Here is an 8,842-nt window from a genome sequence, read left to right as displayed (position 1 = left end):
AATGAGGGGACACACAACACATTGAGTCTCAGGCTCACTGAGTCTTAGGGTTCTGAAAGGGTAGTAGAAATCAGGAGAGGGCCAGACAAAATCATGGAGAAGACAGGGCTCTGAAAACTACATGATGGTCTGAAATGTGGGGACTGCACTGCACTCAGCTCTGGACAGGAGGGTAAGTGTGAGTGGAGACAAGCTACAGAACACTGGACAGGAAGCTGAGAGGCTCCCGGCTCCCAAGAAGCACTGCCTGATACATATGCAAATCTTCAAGAATGTGGGAATGTCCAGACACAACAGCCAAAGGGAAGAACCAGTCTACACGGGTAGTGATCTTTCCTGATTGAGTTTTTGAAAAATATTTTTAATTTTAAAAGCTTTACTTTTTAATTTCGTGGGGTCTGTGCACACAGTGCAGTTGCTGCTGCTGGCCACAAGAGGGCACCAGATCCCTGGGAACTGGAGTTGTTCCGGATGGTTTTGAATTGTTGGGTGTGGGTGCTGAGATTCAATTGAATGTAAATTCTCTGCAAGGGCAGCAAGTGCTCTTAACCACTGAGTCATCTCTCCAGCCTTGATTTTTTTTTAATTTAGTACAATTCTTTATGCCTCAATGTATATCAATTCCTAAAAGAGTTCTTCAAGTCTCATGCAGAAGCCGCAACATGCTCGGTGCCCTGGGACTCAATGTGGTGTATGTTCCCTCAGTCTTGGCCAGAGTCCAACAGGAAGGCCATTGCTACCACCAGTTAGGTCCAAAGCCCTTGTGTTGTTTTTATTTTTCTGTTTCTTCTTTTTAAATATTTATTTTTATGTGCATTAGTGTTTTGCCTGCACATGTATTTGTCTATGTACCACGTGTGTGCCTAGTGCTCATGGAATCCAAGAGGATGTCGGATCCTTTGGAACTGGAGTTACAGGTGGTTGTGAACTGCAGTGTGGATGCTGGGACCTGAACCCGGGACCTTTCCAAGAACAGTATGTTGCCCTTATCTGCTGAACCATTCTCTCCAGCCTCAATTTTCTGTTTTACTTCCTAACAGGGCTAGGATTAAAGGTATGCACCACTACCACCTGCCCCATAATTTTAATCTCAGCATTGAAGGAGGCATTAAGAAATTACACAGTTGCTATCCCCTGCTTGTGCTTTCAGAGACCCTGGTTTTACGTATGATGGAAGAAACTGTGACTTTGCAATTCTGAGTGCTAGTTTCAGAAAATCATGTAAAACACACCAAATCCTTCTATGGATATAAAAATTGCACCACAGAGACACACTGGTATTCAACAAGCTGAAGAAAACCTACTACCACAAAGTACAGCATCTCCAGGCACTGCAGCCAACGGCTGACTCTCTCCGGGCTCTGCAGCGAATGGCTGACTCGGCCAGTGTGAGATCATCACTCTGGGTAATGCTGCTGGTTGCAGGCGGGGAGCTATGAGGTTGCAGACAGCAACATTTTTCAAATTATATATTATAATCAATACAAACAAAATGAAACTAGAAAAAGCATGCTGGGTAGTTAGTATGCAAGATTTATTTCTTAGTGTTTGAGTGTGCGGATACAACACAAATATACATGCAAATGTGAACACACAACTATATGCACAAATGAAGAAACACACACAACAGAATACACTGTGATAAAAATGCACAAAGCTACAGAAGAGCTGTCACTCACTGTCCAGCAGGACAGACTGCATCCTCGTTAATATTCTTCAGCACTTACCTCCAAGTTTCTAATCCACCCCAGGACTTGCTGCATTCCATCTTTGTGCTATTACAAACTATTTTGCTCCTTTAACTAATTTTGTTTGTTTGTTTGTTTTCTGAGATGGGGTTTCTCTGTGTAACAGCCCTAGCTGCTCTGTAGACCAGGCTGGCCTCGAACTCACAGAGATCTGCCTGCCTCTGCCTCCCGAGTGCTGGGATTAAAGGTGTGCTCCACCATCCCTGGCTATGCTTCTCTAATTCTTGTTTGGCATCTTCATACACCTGAGAAATGAGGTCCTCTTTAGAACTCGTTCTATTTAGGTAAACAGTCTCCCAGGTGGTGGTGTCCATTTCTTGTCTGTGCTCTGGGCATATGGGCCACACGTGGCCATCAAAGAACCCTGGAGCGTCTGGAGGTCATACACACTTGTACTCCTCTTCCTCTTAAACCTTCGTGTGGAATGGTCAGAAAGCAGCTTCTGCCCCATCTGGTACCCAGTGCTCATCATTAAAGAGGAGGAAACCTTCGACAGTTAAAATGGGAACCCTGGAGCACTTGCCACGGCCGCTGGTCCCACAGAGCACCCTGGGGTTTCATCCGCTATGAAAGGGCTGACATCATTTTTTCCGTGTTAAGTGCTTCAAGCACACCATACGGCAAAGACCCGTTTTCATCTGTCTCTCGCAGACTCTGGCTTGAAGAAGTCATCCTGAGATAGTATGCTGCAACTGGGAAGGTGTTTCCGCAAGTTCTCACCCAGAGCTGTCGCCCCACCTGGTCACGCCACCTCCCCCAATGACAAATGTTTCCATAATATGAAATAATTTCATCATTTTACGTCTTCCTAATATTTTTAGAGTAGGTCCGAATCCTCTCCAGCTGGGCTGCAGAGCAGGCTGCAGGAAGAAGGTCTGAAGCACACCGTTGCTGGGGCTCACTCCTTGATTTTATCCACCAACTCCACGGGGGCTAAATTCACCTAGGCGATATGCCCCTGGGCACAACTGTGAGGGCTGCCTGGATTAAGGTAAGCCCCTGAGGCCGTCTGTAAGGATTATCTTTTATTTGTATGTGTGTCGGTGTTTTGTGGGCAGAGCGGGTAGAGGCCAGCAGAGGACGTCGGATCCCCTGGAACTGGCGTTACATGTGGTTGTGAGCCTCCATGTGGATGCTGGGAATAAAACCTGGGTCCTGTGGAAGAACTGCCTGCTGAGCTGTTTCTCCAGCCTCTCACCAAATTTTCTCAAATCTGTGTTTCCAAACCTTGCTTTTCATCATTATCAGCGGCTCTCATCACGTGGCATCCGTGCCTATCCACCTCTCAGCTCCGAATCCATCTTCTAACAGCGTCTCCTGCAGACAGCGCAATACTAAGTTATGCCAGCAGAGGGCGCGGGAGGAACGCTGCCTCAGGAAAGAACGCTGGCTTTCTGGTGGCTGCTGGGGCTGGAACTGTCAGTGGTCAGCGCAGCGACAGTCAGGGGTCTCGGGCCCAGCTGCATGCTAAGGGCACGCGTTCCCTCGACGCGCTGGCCCAGACAGGGACTCTGAGTACCTTGGGCCTGGCATACAGTAAGTGGCTTCCCGCCGCCCCTTCTCCCTTCCAGACCTCTGCCTCACCCGCCCCAGACTGCGACCCCAGGATAGAAGTGATGTCATCTGCCAGCCAGGGGCTCATGCCGCTTGCCATGCGCTCCGGTGCAGAAGTGAGTGGCATCGTCCTCCAAACTCGCTGTCCGTGGGTCCTCTCGCTCAGCCCCGGAAGGCTTCTGGGTTCTCCTTACCTAGTGGTAGTTACACCCCATTGCTTACTAAGCGACAATCTCAAATGTTCCCTGTTCAAGTTACGTTTTGACTTCTGTCTTCTGTTTCTTGAATCCTTGGGTGGACATCTTTTTGTTTGATTGATTGATTTTTGGGTTTGTTTGCTTTTAAATGTTTATTTTTATTTTATGTGTGTGTGTGAATGCTTTGTGTGCTTGCATGTATGAAAATCACTTGTGTGCCTGGTATCCATGGAGGGCAGAGAGGTCGACAGATCCCCTGGAAGTGGAGTTACCCACAGTGGTGAGCGACCTTGTGAGTTCTGGGAGCCAATCGCCCGTCCTCTGAAGAGCAGTTAACCTCTGAGCCATCCCTCAAGTCTCAGATTTTTTTTTTTTAGAAAGTGTGTGTGTGTGTGTGTGTGTGTGTGTGTGTGTGTGTGTTGTCCAAGGAAACTCTGAACAATCAATTCTCTCCACTACATGAGTCCCAGAGATGGAACCCGCTCAGCAAGCTTTGCAGTGAGCAAACACCTTTACCAGCTGAGACATCTCCCCAGATTTGGGGGTTCTTTAGACATTCTCAGGTGGCCCAGGCAGGCCTCTAGCTCACCATGGAGCTGAAGATGATCCTGAACTCCTGACCATCCTGCCTCTACCTCCTCGGTTCTGGGACTACAGGCGTGTGCTACCCTGCCTGCCTGTTAGCTGGTATATTCAGCCGAGGTCTGGGTGTGGTCCCCAGGGGCTTCTCTACATTGCATTGGGTGGAACTGTTTCTGGAGAAGAAACAGTTGGCATTCAGTCTTCACTGAGGGGGAGGAGAATATCCTTCATAACTAAATAGAGATTTTTGTTTTTGAGACAAGATCGCATTTTGCAGTACAAGCCGGCCTGGAACTTATTATGTAGACCAGGTTAGCATCAGACCTCCAGAGATCCTCCTGCTTCAGCCTTCCAAGTACTGAGAACACAGGCATGCATCATTAAATAGACAAAATTGTATGTAAGAAAATGCTAACCCCATCTTAAGATCTCAAAAGACCAAGAAGGACAACGGGGTGCCAGAGAGGAGAAGGGCGGGGGAACCAAGGCAGAGGATGGGTTTCAATAACCGTGAAGGAAGGCTCCTGTGGGGCTGAAGCTTGGCCTGAGTGCTGGGGTAGCAGAGAGGGTGTGACGCAGCCGTCACAGAGAAGCCATGCACCTGCAGTTAGCACATGTAGTTAGCCCCTGCAGTTAGTTAGCATCTGCAGTTAGTTAGCATCTGCAGTTAGTTAGCTCCTGCAGTTAGTTAGCCCCTGCAGTTAGTTAGCCCCTGCAGTTAGTTAGCCCCTGCAGTTAGTTAGCACCTGCAGTTAGTTAGCCCCTGCAGTTAGTTAGCCCCTGCAGTTAGTTAGCCTCTGCAGTTAGTTAGCCCCTGCAGTTAGTTAGCATCTGCAGTTAGTTAGCCCCTGCAGTTAGCACATGTAGTTAGCACCTGCAGTTAGTTAGCACCTGCAGTTAGCACATGTAGTTAGCACCTGCAGTTAGTTAGTCCTTGCAGTTAGTTAGCATCTGCAGTTAGTTAGCATCTGCAGTTAGTTAGCCCCTGCAGTTAGTTAGCCCCTGCAGTTAGTTAGCCCCTGCAGTTAGTTAGCCCCTGCAGTTAGTTAGCATCTGCAGTTAGTTAGCATCTGCAGTTAGTTAGCATCTGCAGTTAGTTAGCCCCTGCAGTTAGTTAGCACCTGCAGTTAGTTAGTCCCTGCAGTTAGTTAGCATCTCCACTTAGTTAGCCCCTGCAGTTAGTTAGCCCCTGCAGTTAGTTAGCATCTGCAGTTAGTTAGCATCTGCAGTTAGTTAGCCCCTGCAGTTAGTTAGCATCTGCAGTTAGTTAGCATCTGCAGTTAGTTAGCATCTCCAGTTAGTTAGCCCCTGCAGTTAGTTAGCCCCTGCAGTTAGTTAGCACCAGCTGTTGCCACGGGAGTCCATGGAGGCTGCCCGGCTGCAGGCGTTTGCCTGTGCTGAGGAGGCTGATGAAATGGGAAGAACCCTAAGCCCTGGTCTCCATCTGAGGAGTGTGTTTGAAGCAAACAGTAGCCCAGTCCCCACTGGAACCCCTCACTGGAGGCTGTGTGGTGTCACTTGGCCCGGCCACTCTCCCCAAAGGGCATTTCTGCATCAATCTTCCTGAGCCAGTTCTGCCTGCCATGTTCTCAGGTCTGCCTGGGAAGAGCCGAGAAGGCTGGGGTGGGGTGCGGATGGGGATGGGGTGGGGAGAGGGTGGGGGTGAAGAATGGATACACACTTTTACTTAATCTTAAATGTCTCAGTCTGGTTACCAGATTTCCATGGCAGGCTTCCAAGAGCAAACCAATCACCAGGGTGGAGGGCAGGGGACCCTGAGCCATGTGGGGTCAGGCAGGGTGTGGGTTGTCAACTAGGTCCAGGCACTCTAGACTCCTCCACTTTCAGAGGAACTTGGTGTCCCCATCCCTGCTGAGGCTCGGCAGTGGAAATCCCTGCTTGTAGGATTTCCCATGGAGAATCTGATCTGCTGAGGCTGCTGCCCACTCATGCTGTCCTGTTTGAACCTCTAGTTATCTCCCCGCCTAGTCAGAGGAGACAGAGTCCTACCATCTGAAGAGAAGCGGGGTCCATTTAGAACTTGGAGAGTCTTCGTTTTGGTCCACCCCTTCTAGCTCATTTGCTGTTTTCCCTTTTCTTCCTCTTTTCTTTGTGAGACAGGGATTATGCTCAGGCTAGCCTCAAACTCAAGGCAATCCTCCTACCTCTGCTTCCCAAGTGCTGAGACGCAGGTTTTCACCAGCACACTCAGAATGTCTTGGCTTCTTTCTTTCTTTCTTTCTTGCTTGCTTGCTTTTTCTATTATCAGCTTGATGTCTTGACTTTTAGAAGAATTATTTATTTATATTTTTTTCTGTGCATTGTTGTATCTGTGTGAAGATGTTGGATCCCCTGGAACTGGAGTTACAGACAGTTGTGAGCTGCCATATGGATGCTGGGAATTGAACCTGGGTCCTTTGGAAGAGCAGCCAGTACTCTTAACCACTGAGCCATCATTTAAGTCCCCATACCCCTGAGGATTTTTTAAAAATATATTTAAAATAAATTATAAATATATATTTATAAAATAAATAAAAATATAAAATAAATTATTAAATATATATTTAAAATAAAAAAATTAAAATATACATGTGTATCTGCATGTGGGTGTGTGCATGAGAGTACAGTGCCCTTATGCAGGCCAGAGGAGGGCACCAGATTCTCTTGAGCTGGAGTTACAGATGGCTCAGAGCAACCCAATAAGAGTGCTGGGAGCTGAACTCAGATCCTTTGCAAGAGCAGTGTGCATTTGTAACAGTTGAGCCTTTCTCCGGCTCCTGGCCCTGAGTTTTTAGATCCACACTAAAAGCAAGCACTATCGGAGAAGAATCAATGTGGATTACACAGGAATCTTAAGACGTGTAAGAGACTTCTTCCTCAATATGCCTCTCCTCTGTGTTAAGAAATACTGGATTTATTTTGAGACAGGGTGCCATGAGGCCAGGCTGCCCTTGAAGTCATATGTATCCAAGGCTGACATCATCATCTGCTCCTCCTGCCTCCACCTCCCAAGAGCTGGGATTACAATCATGTGTCACCATACTGGGTCTATGGAGTGCTGGGTTTTGAACCCAGGGCCTGGGCATGCTAGGCAAGCACTCTACCCACTGAGTTACCTCTCAGCCCTTAAAGCTTGTTTCTGGCATACTTGCTATCCCAGCATATGAAAGGCTGAGGCAGGAGGATTGTAAATTTTGAACACAGCCTGGACTACATAGAGAGATGGTATCTCAAAAGCAAACAAGAGAGCAGCAGGCCTCTGCCCCCAGTTTGGGTTGTCTACAAGCTCTTCTGAGTCTCCCTTCCCTACATGTCACTGGCAATTCAGCAGCAGCTCCCTGCTGTGGAGGAGGCCCTCGTTCCTATTAGCTTTCTTACCCCTACAGGCCCAAGAATGGAGAGATCAGCTTCTCTCTGCTTCAGCTTGTTCATACCCTCAGGTGGCCATATCAGACAGGATTAGCTTGCTTTCTAGCGTGCCTCCCACCTGCTTAGCTAGAATCACACAGCCTTTGTCCTGAAAATGTGGGAACTACAGGTCCCCACCCAGCTTATCCTACACCTCAACCCCAGGGCAGAAAACCAGCCTGCTTAGGTCTGTGGGTGTGTGTCAGACTCCAGCTCACTGTCATCACCAAGGAGCTAAAAGACCTATATTTTAAATGTTTAAATATATAATGATCTTATTCTGGATTAGATGTTTATATATAGAAAATGATACTGCTTAAACCTATGGGTATCAAGAAAAATTCTGGAATGTTCTTGATCCAAGGACAGAAAAGCTAGGACCTTGGTTGCCGTGGAAACCATAGTCACAGGTACTTTGGTGTTTTTGTTTGTTCGTTTTTGGGACAAGGTCTCACTATGTAGCTCTGGCTGTCTTGGAACTTGCTATGCAGCTCAGGCTGTATCTCAGACTCACAGATATTCTCCTGCAAGGCCTCTTTTCCTTTTTATTTATTTTTATGTGTGTTGGTGTTTCCTGTGTAAGGGTGTTGGGTCCCCTGGAACTGTAGTTACAGACAGTTGTAAGGCCACCATGTGGATGCTGGGAATCGAACGTAGGTCCTCTGGAAGAGCAGCCCGTGCTCTCAACCGCTTTGCCATCTCTCCAGCCCTGGGATTAAGGATCTTTGTAACCATGCCTGGCTACTTCACTGTCTTGTCTTGGTCTTAAAGATTTATTTTCATTTTATGTGTGTGGATGTTTTACCTTCATGCATGTTTGTGAACCACACGTATGCTTGGAGGCCAGAAGAAGGTGTTGGATCCTCTGGAACTGGAGTTACAGAGGGTTGTGAGCTGCCATGGTGGTGCTGGGAACTGAACCTGGCACCTCTGGAGGAGCAGCCAGTGCTCTTAACTTCTGAGCCATCTCTCCACCCATCCTTTGCTTTTTTGACTGCCACTGTATTTTATTTGAAGGACTTCACTGGGAGAAGGATAGAGCCTTGCCTTGTTAAGCCAGGAGCTAGGTGGAGCAGGCAAGACCTGACCATATCCATTGATGAACAGGTGAACTAAACTGGAGCTGAGAGGGATTAGCACTGCCAAGAAGCCCAGCCACACGAGGAAGCTGGTGTTCTGATACCTTGTCCGCTCTCCGTTTTCACTCTGTAGCTCGTCAGAGAACCACTGGCTCAGGCTGTTAGTTGGCAAGGGTCATCAGAAACTACAGTCAAAACAGGGGTCCTGCTGCACACCTGTAGTCAGGATCCGGAGTTCAAAGTTATCCTTGGCAAAATATAGAGTTCAAGGCCA

General features: G+C 47.8%; 1 pseudogene; it reads right to left on the bottom strand.

Annotated features, from left to right (window-relative positions):
- Nucleotides 1–1,303: 1,303 nt before the first annotated feature.
- LOC118575951 lies at nt 1,304–2,524 on the bottom strand (annotated as a pseudogene).
- Between the last annotated feature and the right edge of the window lie 6,318 nt (nt 2,525–8,842).

Source organism: Onychomys torridus, unplaced genomic scaffold, assembly GCF_903995425.1.
Source record: "Onychomys torridus unplaced genomic scaffold, mOncTor1.1, whole genome shotgun sequence".
NCBI lineage: Eukaryota > Metazoa > Chordata > Mammalia > Rodentia > Cricetidae > Onychomys > Onychomys torridus.
This window is presented reverse-complemented; position numbering and strand designations above follow the sequence as displayed.